The sequence below is a fragment of the Astatotilapia calliptera genome, chromosome 6 (genome assembly GCF_964374335.1).
Source record: "Astatotilapia calliptera chromosome 6, fAstCal68.1, whole genome shotgun sequence".
NCBI classification, from domain to species: Eukaryota; Metazoa; Chordata; class Actinopteri; order Cichliformes; family Cichlidae; genus Astatotilapia; species Astatotilapia calliptera.
Window position 1 is genome coordinate 37,917,170 of NC_137427.1, and position 26,343 is coordinate 37,943,512.

Consider the following 26,343-nt stretch of genomic DNA (forward strand, 5'->3'; position numbering starts at 1 on the left):
TAAGATAAAGCCATAAACATGTGTGTTTGAGTCTTCTATCAAAAGTTACAGCTATTTATATGAAGTTGTACGAAAACGCTTTATTTCGCCAAGACAATGCGTTTCTCACTGTTACATGCATTTGAATGGGAAACTCGCCTGAGACAAAGTATAGGTTTTCATTATGTGAATAATTTTAAAATCTTAGCTCAAACGGCTGCAAAACCTGTTCTGTTTGCCCAGCACGGGGATATTGAGTTCTATAAGATAAAGCCATAAACATGTTTGTCTGAGTCTTCTATCAGAAGTTACAGCGATTTATATGAAGTTGTACAAAAATGCTTTATTTCGCCAAAACAGTGTGTTTCTCACTGTTACATGCATTTGAATGGGAAACTCGCCTGAGACAAAGTATAGGTTTTCATTATGTAAATAATTTTTAAATCTTAGCTCAAACGGCTGCAAAACCTGTTCTGTTTGCCCAGCACGGGGATATTGAGTTCTATAAGATAAAGCCATAAACATGTTTGTCTGAGTCTTCTATCAAAAGTTACAGCGATTTATATGAAGTTGTTCAAAAACGCTTTATTTCGCCAAGACAATGCGTTTCTCACTGTTACATGCATTTGAATGGGAAACTCGCCTGAGACAAAGTATAGGTTTTCATTATGTGAATAATTTTAAAATCTTAGCTCAAACGGCTGCAAAACCTGTTCTGTTTGCCCAGCACGGGGATATTGAGTTCTATAAGATAAATCCATAAACATGTTTGTCTGAGTCTTCTATCAAAAGTTACAGCGATTTATATGAAGTTGTACGAAAACGCTTTATTTCGCCAAGACAGTGTGTTTCTCACTGTTACATGCATTTGAATGGGAAACTCGCCTGAGACAAAGTATAGGTTTTCATTATGTGAATAATTTTAAAATCTTAGCTCAAACGGCTGCAAAACCTGTTCTGTTTGCCCAGCACGGGGATATTGAGTTCTATAAGATAAATCCATAAACATGTTTGTCTGAGTCTTCTATCAAAAGTTACAGCGATTTATATGAAGTTGTACGAAAACGCTTTATTCCGCCAAGACAATGCGTTTCTCACTGTTACATGCATTTGAATGGGAAACTCGCCTGAAACAAAGTATAGGTTTTCATTATGTGAATAATTTTAAAATCTTAGCTCAAATGGCTGCAAAACCTGTTTGCCCAGCACGGGGATATTGAATTCTATAAGATGAAGCCATAAACATGTTTGTCTGAGTCTTCTATCAAAAGTTACAGCGATTTATATGACGTTGTACAAAAATGCTTTATTTCGCCAAGACAATGCGTTTCTCACTGTTACATGCATTTGAATGGGAAACTCGCCTGAAACAAAGTATAGGTTTTCATTATGTGAATAATTTTAAAATCTTAGCTCAAACGGCTGCAAAACCTGTTTGCCCAGCACGGGGATATTGAGTTCTATAAGATAAAGCCATAAACATGTGTGTCTGAGTCTTCTATCAAAAGTTACAGCGATTTATATGAAATTGTACGAAAACGCTTTATTTCGCCAAGACAATGCGTTTCTCACTGTTACATGCATTTGAATGGGAAACTCGCCTGAAACAAAGTATAGGTTTTCATTATGTGAATAATTTTAAAATCTTAGCTCAAACGGCTGCAAAACCTGTTTGCCCAGCACGGGGATCTTGAGTTCTATAAGATAAAGCCATAAACATGTGTGTCTGAGTCTTCTATCAAAAGTTACAGCGATTTATATGAAGTTGTACAAAAATGCTTTATTTCGCCAAGACAATGCGTTTCTCACTGTTACATGCATTTGAATGGGAAACTCGCCTGAAACAAAGTATAGGTTTTCATTATGTGAATAATTTTTAAATCTTAGCTCAAACGGCTGCAAAACCTGTTTGCCCAGCACGGGGATATTGAGTTATATAAGATAACGCCATAAACATGTTTGTCTGAGTCTTCTATCAAAAGTTTCGCCAAGACAGTGTGTTTCTCACTGTTACATGCATTTGAATGGGAAACTCGCCTGAGACAAAGTATAGGTTTTCATTATGTGAATAATTTTAAAATCTTAGCTCAAACGGCTGCAAAACCTGTTCTGTTTGCCCAGCACGGGGATATTGAGTTCTATAAGATAAATCCATAAACATGTTTGTCTGAGTCTTCTATCAAAAGTTACAGCGATTTATATGAAGTTGTACGAAAACGCTTTATTTCGCCAAGACAATGCGTTTCTCACTGTTACATGCATTTGAATGGGAAACTCGCCTGAAACAAAGTATAGGTTTTCATTATGTGAATAATTTTTAAATCTTAGCTCAAACGGCTGCAAAACCTGTTTGCCCAGCACGGGGATATTGAGTTATATAAGATAACGCCATAAACATGTTTGTCTGAGTCTTCTATCAAAAGTTTCGCCAAGACAGTGTGTTTCTCACTGTTACATGCATTTGAATGGGAAACTCGCCTGAAACAAAGTATAGGTTTTCATTATGTGAATAATTTTAAAATCTTAGCTCAAACGGCTGCAAAACCTGTTCTGTTTGCCCAGCACGGGGATATTGAGTTCTATAAGATAAATCCATAAACATGTTTGTCTGAGTCTTCTATCAAAAGTTACAGCGATTTATATGAAGTTGTACGAAAACGCTTTATTTCGCCAAGACAGTGTGTTTCTCACTGTTACATGCATTTGAATGGGAAACTCGCCTGAGACAAAGTATAGGTTTTCATTATGTGAATAATTTTAAAATCTTATCTCAAACGGCTGCAAAACCTGTTCTGTTTGCCCAGCACGGGGATATTGAGTTCTATAAGATAAAGCCATAAACATGTTTGTCTGAGTCTTCTATCAAAAGTTACAGCGATTTATATGAAGTTGTTCAAAAACGCTTTATTTCGCCAAGACAGTGTGTTTCTCACTGTTACATGCATTTGAATTGGAAACTCGCCTGAGACAAAGTATAGGTTTTCATTATGTGAATAATTTTAAAATCTTAGCTCAAACGGCTGCAAAACCTGTTTGCCCAGCACGGGGATCTTGAGTTCTATAAGATAAAGCCATAAACATGTGTGTCTGAGTCTTCTATCAAAAGTTACAGCGATTTATATGAAGTTGTACGAAAACGCTTTATTTCGCCAAGACAATGCGTTTCTCACTGTTACATGCATTTGAATGGGAAACTCGCCTGAAACAAAGTATAGGTTTTCATTATGTGAATAATTTTTAAATCTTAGCTCAAACGGCTGCAAAACCTGTTTGCCCAGCACGGGGATATTGAGTTATATAAGATAACGCCATAAACATGTTTGTCTGAGTCTTCTATCAAAAGTTTCGCCAAGACAGTGTGTTTCTCACTGTTACATGCATTTGAATGGGAAACTCGCCTGAGACAAAGTATAGGTTTTCATTATGTGAATAATTTTAAAATCTTAGCTCAAACGGCTGCAAAACCTGTTCTGTTTGCCCAGCACGGGGATATTGAGTTCTATAAGATAAAGCCATAAACATGTTTGTCTGAGTCTTCTATCAAAAGTTACAGCGATTTATATGAAGTTGTTCAAAAACGCTTTATTTCGCCAAGACAATGCGTTTCTCACTGTTACATGCATTTGAATGGGAAACTCGCCTGAAACAAAGTATAGGTTTTCATTATGTGAATAATTTTTAAATCTTAGCTCAAACGGCTGCAAAACCTGTTTGCCCAGCACGGGGATATTGAGTTATAACTCAATATCCCCGTGCTGGGCAAACAGGTTATCTTATATATAAGATAACGCCATAAACATGTTTGTCTGAGTCTTCTATCAAAAGTTTCGCCAAGACAGTGTGTTTCTCACTGTTACATGCATTTGAATGGGAAACTCGCCTGAGACAAAGTATAGGTTTTCATTATGTGAATAATTTTAAAATCTTAGCTCAAACGGCTGCAAAACCTGTTCTGTTTGCCCAGCACGGGGATATTGAGTTCTATAAGATAAATCCATAAACATGTTTGTCTGAGTCTTCTATCAAAAGTTACAGCGATTTATATGAAGTTGTACGAAAATGCTTTATTTCACCAAGACAGTGTGTTTCTCACTGTTACATGCATTTGAATTGGAAACTCGCCTGAGACAAAGTATAGGTTTTCATTATGTGAATAATTTTAAAATCTTAGCTCAAACGGCTTCAAAACCTGTTCTGTTTGCCCAGCACGGGGATATTGAGTTCTATAAGATAAAGCCATAAACATGTGTGTTTGAGTCTTCTATCAAAAGTTACAGCTATTTATATGAAGTTGTACGAAAACGCTTTATTTCGCCAAGACAATGCGTTTCTCACTGTTACATGCATTTGAATGGGAAACTCGCCTGAGACAAAGTATAGGTTTTCATTATGTGAATAATTTTAAAATCTTAGCTCAAACGGCTGCAAAACCTGTTCTGTTTGCCCAGCACGGGGATATTGAGTTCTATAAGATAAAGCCATAAACATGTTTGTCTGAGTCTTCTATCAGAAGTTACAGCGATTTATATGAAGTTGTACAAAAATGCTTTATTTCGCCAAAACAGTGTGTTTCTCACTGTTACATGCATTTGAATGGGAAACTCGCCTGAGACAAAGTATAGGTTTTCATTATGTGAATAATTTTTAAATCTTAGCTCAAACGGCTGCAAAACCTGTTCTGTTTGCCCAGCACGGGGATATTGAGTTCTATAAGATAAAGCCATAAACATGTTTGTCTGAGTCTTCTATCAAAAGTTACAGCGATTTATATGAAGTTGTTCAAAAACGCTTTATTTCGCCAAGACAATGCGTTTCTCACTGTTACATGCATTTGAATTGGAAACTCGCCTGAGACAAAGTATAGGTTTTCATTATGTGAATAATTTTAAAATCTTAGCTCAAACGGCTGCAAAACCTGTTCTGTTTGCCCAGCACGGGGATATTGAGTTCTATAAGATAAAGCCATAAACATGTTTGTCTGAGTCTTCTATCAAAAGTTACAGCGATTTATATGAAGTTGTTCAAAAACGCTTTATTTCGCCAAGACAATGCGTTTCTCACTGTTACATGCATTTGAATGGGAAACTCGCCTGAGACAAAGTATAGGTTTTCATTATGTGAATAATTTTTAAATCTTAGCTCAAACGGCTGCAAAACCTGTTCTGTTTGCCCAGCACGGGGATATTGAGTTCTATAAGATAACGCCATAAACATGTTTGTCTGAGTCTTCTATCAAAAGTTTCGCCAAGACAGTGTGTTTCTCACTGTTACATGCATTTGAATGGGAAACTCGCCTGAGACAAAGTATAGGTTTTCATTATGTGAATAATTTTAAAATCTTAGCTCAAACGGCTGCAAAACCTGTTCTGTTTGCCCAGCACGGGGATATTGAGTTCTATGAGATAAATCCATAAACATGTTTGTCTGAGTCTTCTATCAAAAGTTACAGCGATTTATATGAAGTTGTACGAAAACGCTTTATTTCGCCAAGACAATGCGTTTCTCACTGTTACATGCATTTGAATGGGAAACTCGCCTGAGACAAAGTATAGGTTTTCATTATGTGAATAATTTTAAAATCTTAGCTCAAACGGCTGCAAAACCTGTTCTGTTTGCCCAGCACGGGGATATTGAGTTCTATAAGATAAATCCATAAACATGTTTGTCTGAGTCTTCTATCAGAAGTTACAGCGATTTATATGAAGTTGTACAAAAATGCTTTATTTCGCCAAGACAGTGTGTTTCTCACTGTTACATGCATTTGAATGGGAAACTCGCCTGAGACAAAGTATAGGTTTTCATTATGTGAATAATTTTTAAATCTTAGCTCAAACGGCTGCAAAACCTGTTCTGTTTGCCCAGCACGGGGATATTGAGTTCTATAAGATAAAGCCATAAACATGTTTGTCTGAGTCTTCTATCAAAAGTTACAGCGATTTATATGAAGTTGTTCAAAAACGCTTTATTTCGCCAAGACAATGCGTTTTTCACTGTTACATGCATTTGAATGGGAAACTCGCCTGAGACAAAGTATAGGTTTTCATTATGTGAATAATTTTAAAATCTTAGCTCAAACGGCTGCAAAACCTGTTCTGTTTGCCCAGCACGGGGATATTGAGTTCTATAAGATAAAGCCATAAACATGTTTGTCTGAGTCTTCTATCAGAAGTTACAGCGATTTATTAGAAGTTGTACAAAAATGCTTTATTTCGCCAAAACAGTGTGTTTCTCACTGTTACATGCATTTGAATGGGAAACTCGCCTGAGACAAAGTATAGGTTTTCATTATGTGAATAATTTTTAAATCTTAGCTCAAACGGCTGCAAAACCTGTTCTGTTTGCCCAGCACGGGGATATTGAGTTCTATAAGATAAAGCCATAAACATGTTTGTCTGAGTCTTCTATCAAAAGTTACAGCGATTTATATGAAGTTGTTCAAAAACGCTTTATTTCGCCAAGACAATGCGTTTCTCACTGTTACATGCATTTGAATGGGAAACTCGCCTGAGACAAAGTATAGGTTTTCATTATGTGAATAATTTTAAAATCTTAGCTCAAACGGCTGCAAAACCTGTTCTGTTTGCCCAGCACGGGGATATTGAGTTCTATAAGATAAATCCATAAACATGTTTGTCTGAGTCTTCTATCAAAAGTTACAGCGATTTATATGAAGTTGTACGAAAACGCTTTATTTCGCCAAGACAGTGTGTTTCTCACTGTTACATGCATTTGAATGGGAAACTCGCCTGAGACAAAGTATAGGTTTTCATTATGTGAATCATTTTAAAATCTTAGCTCAAACGGCTGCAAAACCTGTTTGCCCAGCACGGGGATATTGAGTTCTATAAGATAAAGCCATAAACATGTGTGTTTGAGTCTTCTATCAAAAGTTACAGCTATTTATATGAAGTTGTACGAAAACGCTTTATTTCGCCAAGACAATGCGTTTCTCACTGTTACATGCATTTGAATGGGAAACTCGCCTGAGACAAAGTATAGGTTTTCATTATGTGAATAATTTTAAAATCTTAGCTCAAACGGCTGCAAAACCTGTTCTGTTTGCCCAGCACGGGGATATTGAGTTCTATAAGATAAAGCCATAAACATGTTTGTCTGAGTCTTCTATCAGAAGTTACAGCGATTTATATGAAGTTGTACAAAAATGCTTTATTTCGCCAAAACAGTGTGTTTCTCACTGTTACATGCATTTGAATGGGAAACTCGCCTGAGACAAAGTATAGGTTTTCATTATGTAAATAATTTTTAAATCTTAGCTCAAACGGCTGCAAAACCTGTTCTGTTTGCCCAGCACGGGGATATTGAGTTCTATAAGATAAAGCCATAAACATGTTTGTCTGAGTCTTCTATCAAAAGTTACAGCGATTTATATGAAGTTGTTCAAAAACGCTTTATTTCGCCAAGACAATGCGTTTCTCACTGTTACATGCATTTGAATGGGAAACTCGCCTGAGACAAAGTATAGGTTTTCATTATGTGAATAATTTTAAAACCTTAGCTCAAACGGCTGCAAAACCTGCAAAACATTTCAAGAGGGCTTGTGTTGATGGCTGATGCGATCCAAAACACAAAAGGGCCTGTGCTACTGGCTGAGGACATTCACATTTCACCAGGACCTGTGGTCATGGCTGACTCCAACTACATTTCACCAGGACCTGTCGTCATGGCTGATGCCATCCAAATTACACCAGGGCCAGTGCTCCCTGTGATGCCATCTTCACCACACCAGGGCCTGCGTTGCTGGCTGACGCCATCCACATTGCACCAGGGCCACTGCTCACTGTGAGGCCATATTCAACACACAAGAGCGTGTGCTGCTGGCTGATACCTTCCTCATTTCACCAGGGCCTGCGTTGCTGGCTCATGCCCTCCTTATTACACCAGGTCCAGTGCTCTCTGTGAAGCCATACTCACCACACCAGGGCCTGCGTTGCTGGCTGAGGCCATCCTCGTTTCACCAGGGCCTGCGTTGCTGTCTGATGTGATCCACAATACACAAGGGCCTGTGCTACTGGCTAAGGCCATTCACATTACACCAGGGTATTGGTGGTGCTGACCAATACCATCCATATTTCATCAGGGCGACTGTTGTTGGCTGAGGCCATACATATTACACCAGGGACAGGGGTTCCTGTGAGGCCATCTTCACCACGCCAAGGCCTCTGCTGCTCGTTGATGCCATCCACATTTCACCAGGGCCAGTGGTGTTGTCTGAATGGCCTCAGACAACACCACTGGAAAAAAGTGTTGTCACACCAGGACAGTGCTTCCTGTCAGGCCATCATCACCACACCAGGGCCTGTGGTGCTGGCCAATACCATCCACATTACACCAGGGCCAGTGTTGTTGGATGAGGCCATCCAAATTACACCAGGGACAGTGCTTCCTGTGAGGCCATCTTCACCACACCAGGGCCTGTGGTGCTGGCTGATACCATCCACATTACCCAAGGGCCTGTGTTGCTGGCCGAAACCATCCACATTTCACAAGGGCCAGTGGTGTTGCTGGCTGATGCCATTCAAAATACTCAAGGGCCTGTGCTACTGGCTGATGCCATCTACATTACACCAGGGCCTGTGGTGCTGGCCAGTACCACCGACATTTCACCAGGGCCAGTGTTGTTTGGTGAGACCATCCACATTACACCAGGGACATTGCTTCCTGTGAGGCCATATTCACCACACTGTGCTGTTGGCTGAAACCATTCACATTACATCAGGGCCATTGGTCCTTTCCGATGTCATCCACATTTCACCAGGGCCAGTGGTGTTGGCTAAGGCCATCCACTTTACACCTGTCTGTGGTGCTGGCCATTACCATCCACATTTCACCTGGGCAAGTGTTGGTAGATATAATTCACATTATTCACACCACGGCATGTGCTCCCTGTGAGGCTATCGTCACCACACCAGGGCCTGTATTGCTGGCTTAGGCCATCCACATTGCACCAGGGCTAGTGCTCCCTCTGAAGCCAACTTCACGACAGCAGGGCCTGTGCTGCTGTCTGAGGTCATCTATATTTCACCAGAGCCTGTGTTGCTGGCTGATGCGATCCACAATACACAAGGGCCTGTGCTACTGGCTGAGGACATTCACATTACAACATGGCCTGCTTTGCTGGCCAATACCATCCACATTTAAAGAGGGCCAGTGTTGTTGGCTGAGGAAATACACATTACACCAGGGACAGTGCTGCTAGCCTTCCACATTACCCAAGGGCCTGTGTTGCTGGCTGATGCCATTCACAATACTCAAGGGCATGTGCTACTGGCTGATCCCATCTACATTACAGAAGGCCCTGTGGTGCTGGCCAATACCATCCACATTTCACCAGGGCCACTGTTGTTGGCTTAGGCGATCCACATTACACCAGAGACTGTGATGTCGGCTTCTACCATCCAAATTACACCAGGGCCTGTGCTTCCTGTGAGGCCATCTTTACCCCACCAGGGCCTTTGATGCTCGTTGATACCATCCACATTAGGGCCTGTGATGCTGGCCGATACCATGGACATTACACCAGGGCCAGTGGGGTAAGCTAAGGCCATCCACATTACACCAGGGTGTGTGGTGCTTACCAATACCATCCATATTTCACAAGGGCCAGTGTTGTTAGATTATGCCATCCACATTACACCAGGTCCTGTGCTGCTGGCTGAGGCCATCCACATTGCACCAGGGCCATGGGGTTGGATGAGGCCATTCACATTGCAGCAGGGCCTGTGCTGCTGGCTGAGGGCACCTATATTTCACGAGGGCCTGTGTTGATTGCTGATTCCATCCACAATACACCAGGGACAGTGATTTCTGTGAGGCCATCTTCACTAGACCAGGGTCTTTGCTGCTTGCTAATGCCATCGAAAATACACCAGGGCCAGTGATTCCTCTGAGGCCATCTTCGCCAGACCAGCGCCTGTGCTGCTAGATATCCAAATTACCCAAGGGCCTGTGTTGCTGGCCGAAAACAACCACATTTCACCAGGGCCTGTGATGTTGCTGGATGAGGCCATCCACATTACCCCAGGGCCTGTGCTACTCGTTGATACCATCCACATTTCTCCAGGGCTTATGTTGCTGGCTGATGCGATCCACAGTACACAAGGGCCTGTGCTACTGGCTGAGGACATTCACATTACAACATGGCCTGTTGTGCTGGCCAATACCATCCACATTTCACCAAGGCCAGTGTTGTTTGCTGAGGACATCCACATTACACCAGTGACAGTGCTTCCTTTCAGGCCATCTTCACCACACCAGGGCCTGTACTTTTGGCTGAGGCCATCCATATTACACAAGGGCCTATGGTGCTGGCCAATACCATCCACATTTCACCAGGCCCTTTGGTGCTGTCCGAAACCATCCACATTTCACCAGGGCTTGAGTTGCTGGCTGATGCCATCCACATTACACCAGGGCCTGTAGTGCTGGCCAATACCATCCACATTTCACCAGGGCCAGTGTTGTTGGATGAGCCAATCCGCATTACACCAGGGACAGTGCTTCCTGTCAGGCCATCATCACCACACCAGGGCCTGTGGTGCTGGATGATGCCATCAACATTACACCAGGGCCTGTGCTACTCGCTGATGCCATCCACATTACACCAGGGCCTGTGGTGCTGGCCAATACCATCCACATTTCACCAGGGCCAGTGTTGTTTGCTCAGGCCATCCACATTACACCACTGCCAGTGCTTCCTGTGATGCCATCATCACCAAACCAGGGCCTGTTGTGCTGGCTGAAGCCATCCACATTACACCAGGGCCTGTGCTACTCCTTGATACCAACCAAATTTCACCAGGGCTTGTGTTGCTGGCTGATGCGATCCACAATACACAAGAGCCTGTGCTTCTGGCTGATGCCATCCACAATACACAAGGGCCTGTGCTCCTGGCTGATGCCATCCACATTACACGAGGGCCAGTGGTGTTGGCTGAGGACATTCACATTACACCTGGGCCTGTGGTGCTGAACGATATCATGCACATTTCACCAGATCAAGTGGTGTTGGCTATGGCCATTCACATTACACCAGGGTGTGTGGTGCTGACCAATACCATCCATATTTCACCAGGGACAGTGTCGTTAGATCAGGCCATCCACATTACAACAGGGCCTGTGCTACTGGCTGAGGACATTTACATTTCACCAGGGCCTGTGGTCATGGCTGAGGCCAACTACATTTCACCAGGGCCTGTGTTGGTGGCTGATCCCATCCACAATATACAAAGGCCTGTGTTACTATCTGATGCCATCCACATTACACAGGGCCAGTGCTCCCTGTGAGGCCATCTTAACCACACCAGGGCCTGCGTTGCTGGCTGATGTGATCCACAATTCACAAGGGCCTGTGCTACTGGCTAAGGCCATTCACATTAAACCAGGATGTGTGGTGCTGACCAATACGATCCATATTTCACCAGGGCCACTGTTGTTGGCTGAGGCCATACACATAACACCAGGGACAGTGCTTTTGGCTGAGGCCATCATCACCACACCAGGGCTTGTGGTGCTGGATGAGGCCATCCACATTACACCAGGGCCTGTGTTACTCGTTGATGCCATCCACATTGCTCCAGGGCCTGTGGTGCTGGCAAATACCATCCACATTTCAACAGGGCCACTGTTGTTGGCTGAGGCCATATACATTATACCAGGGACAGTGCTTCCTGTTAGGCCATCTTCACCACACCAGGGCCTGTGCTACTTGCTTATACCATCCACATTACACCTGGGCCTGTGGTGCTGACCAGTATCATGCACAATTCACCAGGGCCAGTGGTGTTGGCTAAGGCTATTTACATTACACCAGGGCCTGTGGTGCTGGCCAATACCATCCACATTTCAACAGGACCACTGTTGTTGGCTGAGGACATACACTTTACATCACGGACAGTGCTTCCTGTGAGGCCATCTTCAACACAACAGGGCCTGTACTGTTGGCTGAGGCCATCCACATTACTCCAGGGACTTTGGTGCTGGCCAGTACCATCCACATTTCACCAGGGCAAATGTTGTTGGCTTCTACCATCCACATAACACCAGGGACGGTGTTTCCTGTGAGGCCATCATCACCCGACCAGGGCATCTGCTGCTTGTTGATGCCATCCACATTACACCAGGGCCTGTGCTCCTGGCTGATGCCATCCACATTACACCAGGGCCAGTGGTGTTGGCTGAGGACATTCACATTACACCTGGGCCTATGGTGCTGAACGATATCATGCACATTTCACCAGATCAAGTGGTGTTGGCTATGGCCATTCACATTACACCAGGGTGTGTGGTGCTGACCAATACCATCCATATTTCACCAGGGACAGTGTTGTTAGATCAGGCCTTCCACATTACAACAAGAACTGTGATACTGGCTGAGGACATTTACATTTCACCAGGGCCTGTTGTCATGTCTGAGGCCAACTACATTTCACCAGGGCCTGTGTTGGTGGCTGATCCCATCCACAATATACAAAGGCCTGTGCTACTGGCTGATGCCATCCACATTACACCAGGGCCAGTGCTCCCCGTGAGGCCATCTTCACCACACCAGGGTCTGCGCTGCTGGCTAATTTGATCCACAATTCACAAGGGCCTGTGCTACTGGCTAAGGCCATTCACATTAAACCAGGATGTGTGGTGCTGACCAATACGATCCATATTTCACCAGGGCCACTGTTGTTGGCTGAGGCCATAGACATAACACCAGGGACAGTGCTTTTGGCTGAGGCCATCATCACTACACCAGGGAGTGTGGTGCATTATGAGGCCATCCACATTTCACCAGGGCCACTGTTGTTGGCTGAGGCCATACACTTTACATCAGGGACAGTGCTTCCTGTGAGGCCATCTTCACCACAACAGGGACTGTGCTACTGGCTGAGGCAGACTACATTTCACCAGAGCGCATGTTGCCCACTGAGACCATCTACATTTCACCAGGGCCTGGCTGCTGTCTGAGGCCATCCACATTACACCATGGCCTGTGCTTCCTGTGAGGCCATCTTCACCACATTACGGCCTGTACTGTTGGATGAGGCCATCCACATTACACCAGGTACAGTTCTTCCTGTGTGGCAATCATCACCAAACCAGGGCCTGTGATGCTGGATGAGGCCATCCACATTTCACCAGGGATTGTGTTGTTGGCTGATGCGTTCCACAAAACACAAGGGCGTTTACTACTGGCTGAGGATATTCACATTACACCAGGGCCTGTGGTGCTCGCCAATATAATCCACATTTCACCAAGGCCACCGTTGTTGGCTGAGGCCATACACATTACACAAGGGACAGTGCCTCCTGTGAGGCCATCTTCACCACACAAGGGCCTCTGCTGCTCGTTGATGTCATCCACATTAGACCTGGCCCTGTGCTGCTGACCGATATAATGCACATTTAACCAAGGACAGTGTTGTTAGATGAGGCCATCCACATTACAACAGGGCCTGTGCTACTGGCTGAGGACATCTACATTTCACCAGGGCCTGTGTTGGTGGCTGATCCCATCCACAATATACAAAGGCCTGCGTTGCTGGCTGAGGCCATCCACATTGCACGAGGGCCACTGCTCCCTGTGAGGCCATATTCACAACACCAGGGCCTGTGCTTCTGGCTGATACCATCCTGATTTCACCATGGCCTGTGTTGCTGTCTCATGCCATCCATATTACACCAGGTGCTGGATGATGCCATCCACATTACACCACTGCCAGTGTTTCCTGTGAGGCCATCATCACCACACCAGGGCTTTTGGTGCTGGCTGAGGCCATCCATGTTTCACCAGGGCCAGTGCTCACTGTGAGGCTGTCTTAACCACACCAGGGCCTGTGCTTTCTGTCTGAGACCATCTTCACCAGACCAGGGTCTGTGCTACTGCCTGATGCTATCAACATTATATCAGGGCCACTGCTTGCTGTGAGGCCATCTTCACCACACCAGGGCCTGTACTGCTTTCTGAGGCCATCCACATTACACAAGGACCTGTGTTGTTGGCTTAGACCAATTAAATTTCACCAGGGCCTGTGCTACTCGTTGATGCCTTGCACATTACACCAGGGCCTGTGGTTTTGGCGGTTACCATCCACATTTTTACAAGGGCCAGTGTTGTTGGATGAGGCCATCCACATTACACCAGGGACAGTTCTTCCTAAGAGGCCATCATCACCACACCAGGGCCTGTGGTGCTGGATAAGGCCATCCACATTACACCAGGGCCTGTGCTACTCGATGATACCATCCACATTTCACCAGGGCTTGTGTTGCTGGCTGATGACATCCACAATACACAAGGTCTGTGATGCCGGCTTCTACCATCCACATTACACCAGGGACAGTGCTTCCTGTGAGGCCATCATCACCACACCAGGGCCCGTACTGTTAGATGAGGCCATCTACATTACAACAGGGCCTGTGCTACTGGCTGAGGACATTTACATTTCACCGTGGCCTGTGGTCATGGCTGAGGCCAACTAAATTTCAACAGGGCCTGTGGTGATGGCTGATGCCATCCACATTACACCAGAGCCAGTGGTGTTGGATGAGGACATTCACATTACACCAGGGTGTGTGCTACTCGTTGATACCATCCACATTTCACCAGGGTTTGTGTTGCTGGCTGATGCGATCCGCATTTCACCAGGGCCAGTGTTGTTGGCTGAGGCCATCCACATTACACCAGGGCCACTGCTCCCTGTGAAGCCATCTTCACCACACCACTGTCTGTGTTGCTGGCAGAGGCCATACACATTGCACCAGGGCCAATGCTCCCTGTGAGACCATATTCACCACACCAGGGCCTGTGCTGCTGACTTATACCATCCACATTTTTCCAGGGCCTGTGCTTTTGGCTGATGCCATTCACATTACACCAGGGCCAGTATTGTTGGTTGAGGACATTCACATTACACCTGGGGCTGTGGTGCAGAACCATTTCATGCACATTTCACCAGATCAAGTGGTGTTGGCTATGGCCATTCACATTACACCAGGGTGTGTTGTGCTGTCCAATACCATCCATATTTCACCAGGGACAGTGTTGTTAGATCAGGCCATCCGCATTACAACAGGGCCTGTGCTACTGGCTGAGGACATTTACATTTCACTAGGGCCTGTAGTCATGGCTGAGGCCAACTACATTTCACCAGGGCCTGTGTAGTGGCTGATCCCATCCACAATATACAAAGGCCTGTGCTACTGGCTGATGCCATCCACATTACACCAGGGCCAGTGCTCCCTGTGAAGCCATCTTCACCACACCACTGCCTGTGTTGCTGGCAGAAGCCATCCACATTGCACCAGGGACAGTGCTCCCTGTGAGGCCATATTCACCACACCAGGTCCTGTGCTACTGGCTGATACCATCCACAATTTACCAAGGGCCCACGTTGCTGGGTCATGCCATCCACATTACACCAGGGCCTGTGCTACTGGCTGAGGCCAACTACATTTCACCAGGGCCTATGCTACTCGTTGATGCCATCCACATTACACCAGGGCCTGTGGTGATGGCCATATATCATCCACATTTCACAAGGGCCATTGTTGTTGGCTGAGGCCAAAGACATTACACAAGGGACAGTGGTTCCTGTGAGGCCATCTTCACCACACCAGGGCCTGTTGTGCTGGCTAATACCATCCACATTTCACCAGGCCCTTTGTTGCTGTCCAAAACCATCCACATTTCACCAGGGCTTGTGTTGCTGGCTGATGACATCCACAACACAGAAGGGCCTATGATACTGGCTGATGCCATCCACATTAAACCAGGGCCAGTGGTGTTGGCTGAGGCCATCCACATTACACAACGGCCTGTGGTGCTGGCCAATACCATCCACATTTCACCAGGGCAAGTGTTGTTGGATGAGGCCATCCGCATTACACCAGGGACAGTGCTTCCTGTGAGGCCATCATCACCACACCAGGGCCTGTGGTGCTGCCAATACCATCCACATTTCACCAGGGCCAGTGTTGTTTGCTCAGGCCATCCACATTACACCACTGCCAGTGCTTCCTGTGATGCCATCATCACCAACCCAGGGCCTGTTGTGCTGGCTTAGGCCATCCACATTACACAAGGGCCTGTGCTCCTGACTGATGCCATCCACAATACACAAGGGCCTGTGCTCCTGACTGACGCCATCCACATTACAACAGGGCCTGTGATACTGGCTGAGGACATTTACATTTCACCAGGGCCTGTGGTCATGTCTGAGGCCAACTACATTTCACCAGGGCCTGTGTTGGTGGCTGATCCCATCCACAATATACAAAGGCCTGTGCTACTGGCTGATGCCATCCACATTACACCAGGGCCAGTGCTCCCCGTGAGGCCATCTTCACCACACCAGGGTCTGCGCTGCTGGCTAATTTGATCCACAATTCACAAGGGCCTGTGCTACTGGCTAAGGCCATTCACATTAAACCAGGATGTGTGGTGCTGACCAATACGATCCATATTTCACCAGGGCCACTGTTGTTGGCTGAGGCCATAGACATAACACCAGGGACAGTGCTTTTGGCTGAGGCCATCATCACTACACCAGGGAGTGTGGTGCATTATGAGGCCATCCACATTTCACCAGGGCCACTGTTGTTGGCTGAGGCCATACACTTTACATCAGGGACAGTGCTTCCTGTGAGGCCATCTTCACCACAACAGGGACTGTGCTACTGGCTGAGGCAGACTACATTTCACCAGAGCGCATGTTGCCCACTGAGACCATCTACATTTCACCAGGGCCTGGCTGCTGTCTGAGGCCATCCACATTACACCGTGGCCTGTGCTTCCTGTGAGGCCATCTTCACCACATTACGGCCTGTACTGTTGGATGAGGCCATCCACATTACACCAGGTACAGTTCTTCCTGTGTGGCAATCATCACCAAACCAGGGCCTGTGATGCTGGATGAGGCCATCCACATTTCACCAGGGATTGTGTTGTTGGCTGATGCGTTCCACAAAACACAAGGGCGTTTACTACTGGCTGAGGATATTCACATTACACCAGGGCCTGTGGTGCTCGCCAATATAATCCACATTTCACCAAGGCCACCGTTGTTGGCTGAGGCCATACACATTACACAAGGGACAGTGCCTCCTGTGAGGCCATCTTCACCACACAAGGGCCTCTGCTGCTCGTTGATGTCATCCACATTAGACCTGGCCCTGTGCTGCTGACCGATATAATGCACATTTAACCAAGGACAGTGTTGTTAGATGAGGCCATCCACATTACAACAGGGCCTGTGCTACTGGCTGAGGACATCTACATTTCACCAGGGCCTGTGTTGGTGGCTGATCCCATCCACAATATACAAAGGCCTGCGTTGCTGGCTGAGGCCATCCACATTGCACGAGGGCCACTGCTCCCTGTGAGGCCATATTCACAACACCAGGGCCTGTGCTTCTGGCTGATACCATCCTGATTTCACCATGGCCTGTGTTGCTGTCTCATGCCATCCATATTACACCAGGTGCTGGATGATGCCATCCACATTACACCACTGCCAGTGTTTCCTGTGAGGCCATCATCACCACACCAGGGCTTTTGGTGCTGGCTGAGGCCATCCATGTTTCACCAGGGCCAGTGCTCACTGTGAGGCTGTCTTAACCACACCAGGGCCTGTGCTTTCTGTCTGAGACCATCTTCACCAGACCAGGGTCTGTGCTACTGCCTGATGCTATCAACATTATATCAGGGCCACTGCTTGCTGTGAGGCCATCTTCACCACACCAGGGCCTGTACTGCTTTCTGAGGCCATCTACATTACACAAGGACCTGTGTTGTTGGCTTAGACCAATTAAATTTCACCAGGGCCTGTGCTACTCGTTGATGCCTTGCACATTACACCAGGGCCTGTGGTTTTGGCGGTTACCATCCACATTTTTACAAGGGCCAGTGTTGTTGGATGAGGCCATCCACATTACACCAGGGACAGTTCTTCCTAAGAGGCCATCATCACCACACCAGGGCCTGTGGTGCTGGATAAGGCCATCCACATTACACCAGGGCCTGTGCTACTCGATGATACCATCCACATTTCACCAGGGCTTGTGTTGCTGGCTGATGACATCCACAATACACAAGGTCTGTGATGCCGGCTTCTACCATCCACATTACACCAGGGACAGTGCTTCCTGTGAGGCCATCATCACCACACCAGGGCCCGTACTGTTAGATGAGGCCATCTACATTACAACAGGGCCTGTGCTACTGGCTGAGGACATTTACATTTCACCGTGGCCTGTGGTCATGGCTGAGGCCAACTAAATTTCAACAGGGCCTGTGGTGATGGCTGATGCTATCCACATTACACCAGAGCCAGTGGTGTTGGATGAGGACATTCACATTACACCAGGGTGTGTGCTACTCGTTGATACCATCCACATTTCACCAGGGTTTGTGTTGCTGGCTGATGCGATCCGCATTTCACCAGGGCCAGTGTTGTTGGCTGAGGACATTCACATTACACCTGGGGCTGTGGTGCAGAACCATTTCATGCACATTTCACCAGATCAAGTGGTGTTGGCTATGGCCATTCACATTACACCAGGGTGTGTTGTGCTGTCCAATACCATCCATATTTCACCAGGGACAGTGTTGTTAGATCAGGCCATCCGCATTACAACAGGGCCTGTGCTACTGGCTGAGGATATTTACATTTCACTAGGGCCTGTAGTCACGGCTGAGGCCAACTACATTTCACCAGGGCCTGTGTAGTGGCTGATCCCATCCACAATATACAAAGGCCTGTGCTACTGGCTGATGCCATCCACATTACACCAGGGCCAGTGCTCCCTGTGAAGCCATCTTCACCACACCACTGCCTGTGTTGCTGGCAGAAGCCATCCACATTGCACCAGGGACAGTGCTCCCTGTGAGGCCATATTCACCACACCAGGTCCTGTGCTACTGGCTGATACCATCCACAATTTACCAAGGGCCCACGTTGCTGGGTCATGCCATCCACATTACACCAGGGCCTGTGCTACTGGCTGAGGCCAACTACATTTCACCAGGGCCTGTGCTACTCGTTGATGCCATCCACATTACACCAGGGCCTGTGGTGATGGCCATATATCATCCACATTTCACAAGGGCAATTGTTGTTGGCTGAGGCCAAAGACATTACACAAGGGACAGTGGTTCCTGTGATGCCATCTTCACCACACCAGGGCCTGTTGTGCTGTCCAAAACCATCCACATTTCACCAGGGCTTGTGTTGCTGGCTGATGACATCCACAACACAGAAGGGCCTATGATACTGGCTGATGCCATCCACATTAAACCAGGGCCAGTGGTGTTGGCTGAGGCCATCCACATTACACAACGGCCTGTGGTGCTGGCCAATACCATCCACATTTCACCAGGGCAAGTGTTGTTGGATGAGGCCATCCGCATTACACCAGGGACAGTGCTTCCTGTCAGGCCATCATCACCACACCAGGGCCTGTGGTGCTGCCAATACCATCCACATTTCACCAGGGCCAGTGTTGTTTGCTCAGGCCATCCACATTACACCACTGCCAGTGCTTCCTGTGATGCCATCATCACCAACCCAGGGCCTGTTGTGCTGGCTTAGGCCATCCACATTACACAAGGGCCTGTGCTCCTGACTGATGCCATCCACAATACACAAGGGCCTGTGCTCCTGACTGACGCCATCCACATTACAACAGGGCCTGTGATACTGGCTGAGGACATTTACATTTCACCAGGGCCTGTGGTCATGTCTGAGGCCAACTACATTTCACCAGGGCCTGTGTTGGTGGCTGATCCCATCCACAATATACAAAGGCCTGTGCTACTGGCTGATGCCATCCACATTACACCAGGGCCAGTGCTCCCCGTGAGGCCATCTTCACCACACCAGGGTCTGCGCTGCTGGCTAATTTGATCCACAATTCACAAGGGCCTGTGCTACTGGCTAAGGCCATTCACATTAAACCAGGATGTGTGGTGCTGACCAATACGATCCATATTTCACCGGGGCCACTGTTGTTGGCTGAGGCCATATACATTACACCAGGGACAGTGCTTTTGGCTGAGGCCATCATCACTACACCAGGGCGTGTGGTGCTGGATGAGGCCATCCACATTTCACCAGGGCCACTGTTGTTGGCTGAGGCCATACACTTTACACCAGGAACAGTGCTACTGGCTGATGCCATCAACAATACACAAGGGCCTGTGTTGGTGGCTGATCCCATCCACAATATACAAAGGCCTGTGCTACTGGCTGATGCCATCCACATTACACGAGGGCCAGTGCTCCCTGTGAGGCCATCTTCACCACACCAGGGCCTGCGCTGCTGGCTAATGTGATCCACAATTCACAAGGGCCTGTGCTACTGGCTAAGGCCATTCACATTAAACCAGGGTGTGTGGTGCTGACCAATACGATCCATATTTCACCTGGGCCACTGTTGTTGGCTGAGGCCATATACATTACACCAGGGACAATGCTTCTTGTGAGGCCATCTTCACCACACCAGGGCCTGTACTGGTGGATGAGGACATCCACATTACACCAGGGACAGTTCTTCCTGTGAGGCCATCATCACCACACCAGGGCCTGTGCTACTTGCTGATACCATCCACATTACACCTGGGCCTGTGGTGCTGAGCAATATCATGCACAATACACAAAGGCCTGTGCTACTGGCTGAAGACATTCACATTACACCAGGGCCTGTGGTGCTGGCCAATACCATCCACATTTCACCAGGACCACTGTTGTTGGCTGAGGCCATACACTTTACATCACGGACAGTGCTTCCTGTGAGGCCATCTTCAACACAACAGGGCCTGTACGGTTGGCTGAGGCCATCCACATTACTCCAGGGACTTTGGTGCTGGCCAATACCATCCACATTTCACCAGGGCAAATGTTGTTGGCTTCTACCATCCACATAACACCAGGGACGGTGCTTCCTTTGAGGCCATCTTCACCACACCAGGGCCTCTGCTGCTTGTTGATGCCATCCACATTACACCAGGGCCTGTGCTACTGGCTGATGCCATCCACATTACACCAGGGCCAGTGGTGTTGGCTGAGGACATTCACATTACACCTGGGCCTCTGGTGCTGAACGATATCATGCACGTTTCACCAGATCAAGTGGTTTTGGCTATGGCCATTCACATTACACCAGGGTGTGTGGTGCTGCCCAATAACCACTAAGAGGCCATCAACACCACACCAGGGCCTGTGGTGCTGGATAAGGCCATCCACATTACACCAGGGCCTGTGCTTTTGGCTGAGGCCATCCACATTACATCACGGCCTGTGACGCCGACTTCTACCATCCACATTACACAAGGGACAGTGCTTCCTGTGAGGCCATCTTCAACCCACCAGGGCCTCTGCTGCTCATTGATGCCATCCACATTACACCAGGCCCTGTGCTACTGCCTGATATCATGCACATTTAACCAGGGACAGTGTTGTTAGATGAGGCCATCCACATTACAACAGGGCCTGTGCTACTGGCTGAGGACATCTACATTTCACCAGGGCCTGTGTTGGTGGCTGATCCCATCCACAATATAAAAAAGCCTGCGTTGCTGGCTGAGGCCATCAACATTGCACCAGGGCCACTGCTCCCTGTGAGGCCATATTCACCACACCAGGGCCTGTGCTTCCGGCTGATACAATCCTGATTTCACCAGGGCCTGCGTTGCTGTCTCATGCCATCCATATTACACCAGGGCATGTGATGCTGTCCGAAACCATCCACATTTCACCAGGGTAGTGTTGCTGGATGATGCCATCCACATTTCACCAGGGTCAGTGTTTTTGGCTGAGGCCATCCACATTAAACCACTGCCAGTGCTTCCTGTGAGGCCATCATCACCACACCAGGGCCTGTGGTGCTGGATAAGGCCATCCACATTACACCAGGGCCTGTGCTACTCGATGATACCATCCACATTTCACCAGGGATTGTGTTGCTGGCTGATGACATCCACAATACGCAAGGGCCTGTGCTACTGGCTTAGGACATTCACATTACACCAGGGCCTGTGCTGCTGGCCAATACCATCCACATTTCACCAGGGCAAGTGTTGTTGGCTAAGGCCATATACATTACACCAGGGACAGTGCTCCCTGTGAGGCCATATTGACCACACCAGGGCCTGTGCTGCTGGGTGATACATCCTCATTTCACCAGGGCCTGCGTTGCTGGCTGAGGCTATCCACATTTCACCAGAACTACGTTGCTGGCTCATGCCATCCACTTTACATCAGGGCCTGTGCTACTCGTTGATGGCATCCACATTACACCCGGGCCTGTGGTGCTGTCTGAAACCATCCACATTTCACCAGGAATTGTGTTGCAGGCTGATGACATCCACAAAACACAAGGGCCTGTGATAGTGGCTGATGCCATTCACATTACTCCTGCTCCACCTGCTGCCATTATTTCTTCTGTTGAAGATTGTGAAACTTTTCTTGCTTTCTTTTTAGAAAAAATTAGCAACATAAGGAAAAACTTGTCTTTTTCAGCGTCTGCGCTGTCAGTTCCCACTCCAGCTCGGCCTGTTGTTTTATCAGAATCAGAATTGGAATCAGAATACTTTATTCATCCCGAGGGAAATTAGGGTTACAGCAGGCAGCACGCTAATGGCGCATGCGCACTTACAAAGGAACCTGACCAACTTTACACAAACATCACATTGGGCAGACATGTCAGAAAGGTAGGCTGATAGGAAAAAACAACGAAAATACACTACATGAGGTAAGAGGAGGAGAAAAAAAACTCCACTCAGACTGAGCTCCTAGTGGGAGAACAGTTTGATAACAGAAAAAACATCTCAGCACATGACTATCAATACACTATAGAAACACAAGACAAGCAACAGGGGCGGGTAAAGGGTAAGAGAGAGCCGGTGTAGACAGCGCATCCGGTCCTGCAGCATCTGTGCTGGTCCAGTTGACTGCTATCTTCCCCGGTAGGGCACAAGCATCGAAGGCGTTGGAAAGGGAGGGGGGATGAGTGAGTGCTTATCAGTGTAAGTGTGTGTGTGTGCGTGTCCATAGTTTAGCTGAGACAGTGTCCTTCGGCCTATCAGGCTAAGTAAACAGTCCTCCAGCCAATCCAGGTGTCCTTGCATGGGATGGGAAGAATAGCCGTAACACAGTCATTATCAGGTAGTGATTGTTCGGCTCCAGCCTTGGGCCTGCAGCTGGCGCCGTGATGGGGATCCGCAATGTTTATGTTGGTTTTGTTAATTTCCATGCGAGCAGCCAAGGAGAATTTTTCAGGCTGCTCTTTAACACTCCGACACTGGCCTCTCGGTCTCCCGTTGGAGAGTTGTGAGCCTCCCCATGATGGTATCAAACTTCTGTTCCATGGTGTTATCGTTCTTTTGATTCTGAGACCTCACAACTGCAGTGATCCGTTCCGCGATTTTTTCCAACTGTCGCTCAAGGGTCTCATTTTGAGCAGGCCTCTCTCTGATGTTTCCCCTCATACGCTCAATGATGTTGTTTTGAGCCTTCACAGCAGCTGCAAGCGTCTCCAAGGTGTTGACCATATTACGTTCGTTGTGAGAGGTTGCGCCTCGTTCCATTTCGATTCCAGCGGGCAGCCTTGGGGGGGTTTGAACAGCCGGTTCCGCTCTCTTATTTCTCCGATAAACCAGGGCTAAGCCAACTCCGATCAGCATGAACCCTGTTATCATGCTTCCGAATAGATAGACATCTTCAGCGTCCTCGATCGACAGTCCCGCCAGGCACATGATCCTCCAGTTCTGCCACCCGTCCATCGTGTATCCGGCAGGGAAAGTCCCTCCAGGGCACTCAGGCTCTCCCGAGCCCAGATTTCTCGTTGAGAAAAGGGTGTCAATAGCATTCAGAGACCAGTTGATCAAATCCATAATTCTCTTTTAGGTTTTAGAGAACGACAGTGGGAGGCTATTCCAGGGAAAGTAATGCACACAAGACAAGACAAGGACATAGAGGCTAAGCAGGGAAGATAAGGGTGAGGAGGAGAGGAGAAAAGTGCGACCGCCTTCGCTGAGGGCTAAAGAAGAAGAAGGTTTTTCACCTGTTTCACTACCAGAGCTGGGAAAAATAGTTAGTGCAACAAAATTATCCTCTTGCTCTCTTGATTTCTTACCTGCATCATTATTCAAAAATGTCTTTTACTCTACTGGTCCCTGTATTCTTACTATAATTAATACCTCCTTGGCCTCGGGCATAGTCCCTGCCTATTTTAAAACTGCTGTTATACATCCCTTGTTAAAAAAGCCTATGCTGGACCCATCTCTCACTAGCAATTATAGACCGATCTCAAAAATTCCGTTAATTGCTAAGATTCTAGAGAAGATCGTGGCTAAGCAGCTTACAGCAGTTTTAGATAAATATAGTATTTTCGACAAATTTCAATCTGGCTTTCGTAAAGTTCATTCCACTGAAACAGCCCTTCTTAGAGTTTCTAATGACATTTTGTTACAAAGCGATGCAGGTAAATGTTCTGTTCTCTTAATGTTGGATCTTACGTCGGCCTTTGATACTGTTGACCACTATATTTTACTTAACAGGCTGAAATACTGGGTCGGTGTCTCTGGGACTGCATTGAAATGGTTCTCCTCGTATCTCTCTGAACGATATTCTTCTGTGGCAGTTTCTAAGTATAGATCATCTTCTGCGTCCTTGTCTTTTGGTGTGCCACAAGGCTCTGTGCTGGGGCCTTTATTGTTTCTAGTTTATTTACTCCCTCTCCAGCACATTTTGAGCCCTTTTGAGGATATTTGTTACCATTGTTATGCGGACGATATCCAACTCTATATATCTTTTAAACCGGAAGAGGCTTCTAAGCTGCGGCTTTTAAAAGTGTGCTTGGAAACCATTAAAGGCTGGATGGCTGAAAACTTCCTCCAACTAAATGAAAATAAAACCGAAGTCCTCTTATGTGCCCCAGATAGACATATCCAGTATAATAAATGCTCTTGGTCCTCTTTCAACGTTTGTAAAACCATCTGTCAGGAACTTAGGGATTATCCTTGATCCTGCTCTTACGTTAGATAGTCATGTTAAATCTCTTGTTCGGTCTTGCTTTTATCATTTAAGAAATATTTCTAAATTGAGCTCTATAATATCCTATACCGAACTGGAGATTGTTATTCATGCTTTTATCTCATCACGACTGGATTATTGCAATTCCCTGTTTACTTGTTTAAACAAAGGTTCTTTGGAGCGTCTGCAGATCGTTCAGAATGCTGCAGCAAGACTTTTGACAAAAGCTTCTAAATTTTCACATATAACACCGTTGTTTATGCAGTTACATTGGCTTCCTGTCGAATTTAGAGTCCATTTTAAGATTTTGGTTTTAACTTTTAAGGCTCTTCAACAACAAGCACCACCATATATTATTGAACTTTTACAGCCCTATGCCCCTAGTAGGTCTCTGAGGTCGAGTAGTCAGGGCCTACTTGTCACTCAGTATACGAGACTGAAAACTAGGGGTGATAGTGTCACGGGTCTGGGTCCGTTGGACCCAGTATGTGGAGTTTCATGTTTTTGTTATTCCATGTTTGAGGTTATTATGTTTTGGTTTTAGTTTGAATCAGGGATTGTTTTCTTGTTCTCTTGTTGTGTTGATGATGATGATGATTATGATGTTTATTATTTGAGTTTCATGTTTAAGGATTTGTTCTCGGTTGTATCTCACGTTTAGTTTAGTTCAGGTTCCATGTGTCATTCTGTCTGTCTCTCAGTGTCAGGTCTGCGTCTTGGTGTGGTGTTCTCATTTCCTGTTTTATTGTGAAGGTCTGGGTCTCATGTGAGTGTGTTCAGTTTTACCTCTGTCTCGTCTTGTTGATCATTCCCAGCTGTGTCCACCACCTGTGTGTAATTCCCCTGTGTTTCTCTGGGTGTATTTAAGTCATGTCCTCCGTCATTGTAGTTGCTGGTCCGTCTGTGTTTCCACCCTGCTTCATCTGTGTGTTTCCCTGCAGTCAACCATCATCTGTTTCCGCCCGCTCTCATTCATGTCCAGGTTCGTGTTCTGTAGTTAGTTTGTTCCCAGTTTAGTTTAGTCATTGCTCCGTTCGCCGTTTGTCCATTTCCTTTTTGTGTTTAATAAACCACCCTCACACCCATACAAGTGCCTGCGTTTGGATCCTCCTTTATTTTCCACACGGCTCATCTCACTCGCCGTGACAGATAGAGCTTTTGCTACTGTGGCCGCCAGACTGTGGAATTCCCTTCCTCAGGACTTACGATCCGCTGATTCATTGATTACTTTTAAAAAACAGCTAAAAACACATCTTTTTAAAATTGCTTTTTGCTAACTTTGTTTGTATCTTGTTTTTATTTTGTTTTTTTTTATAATCTGTTA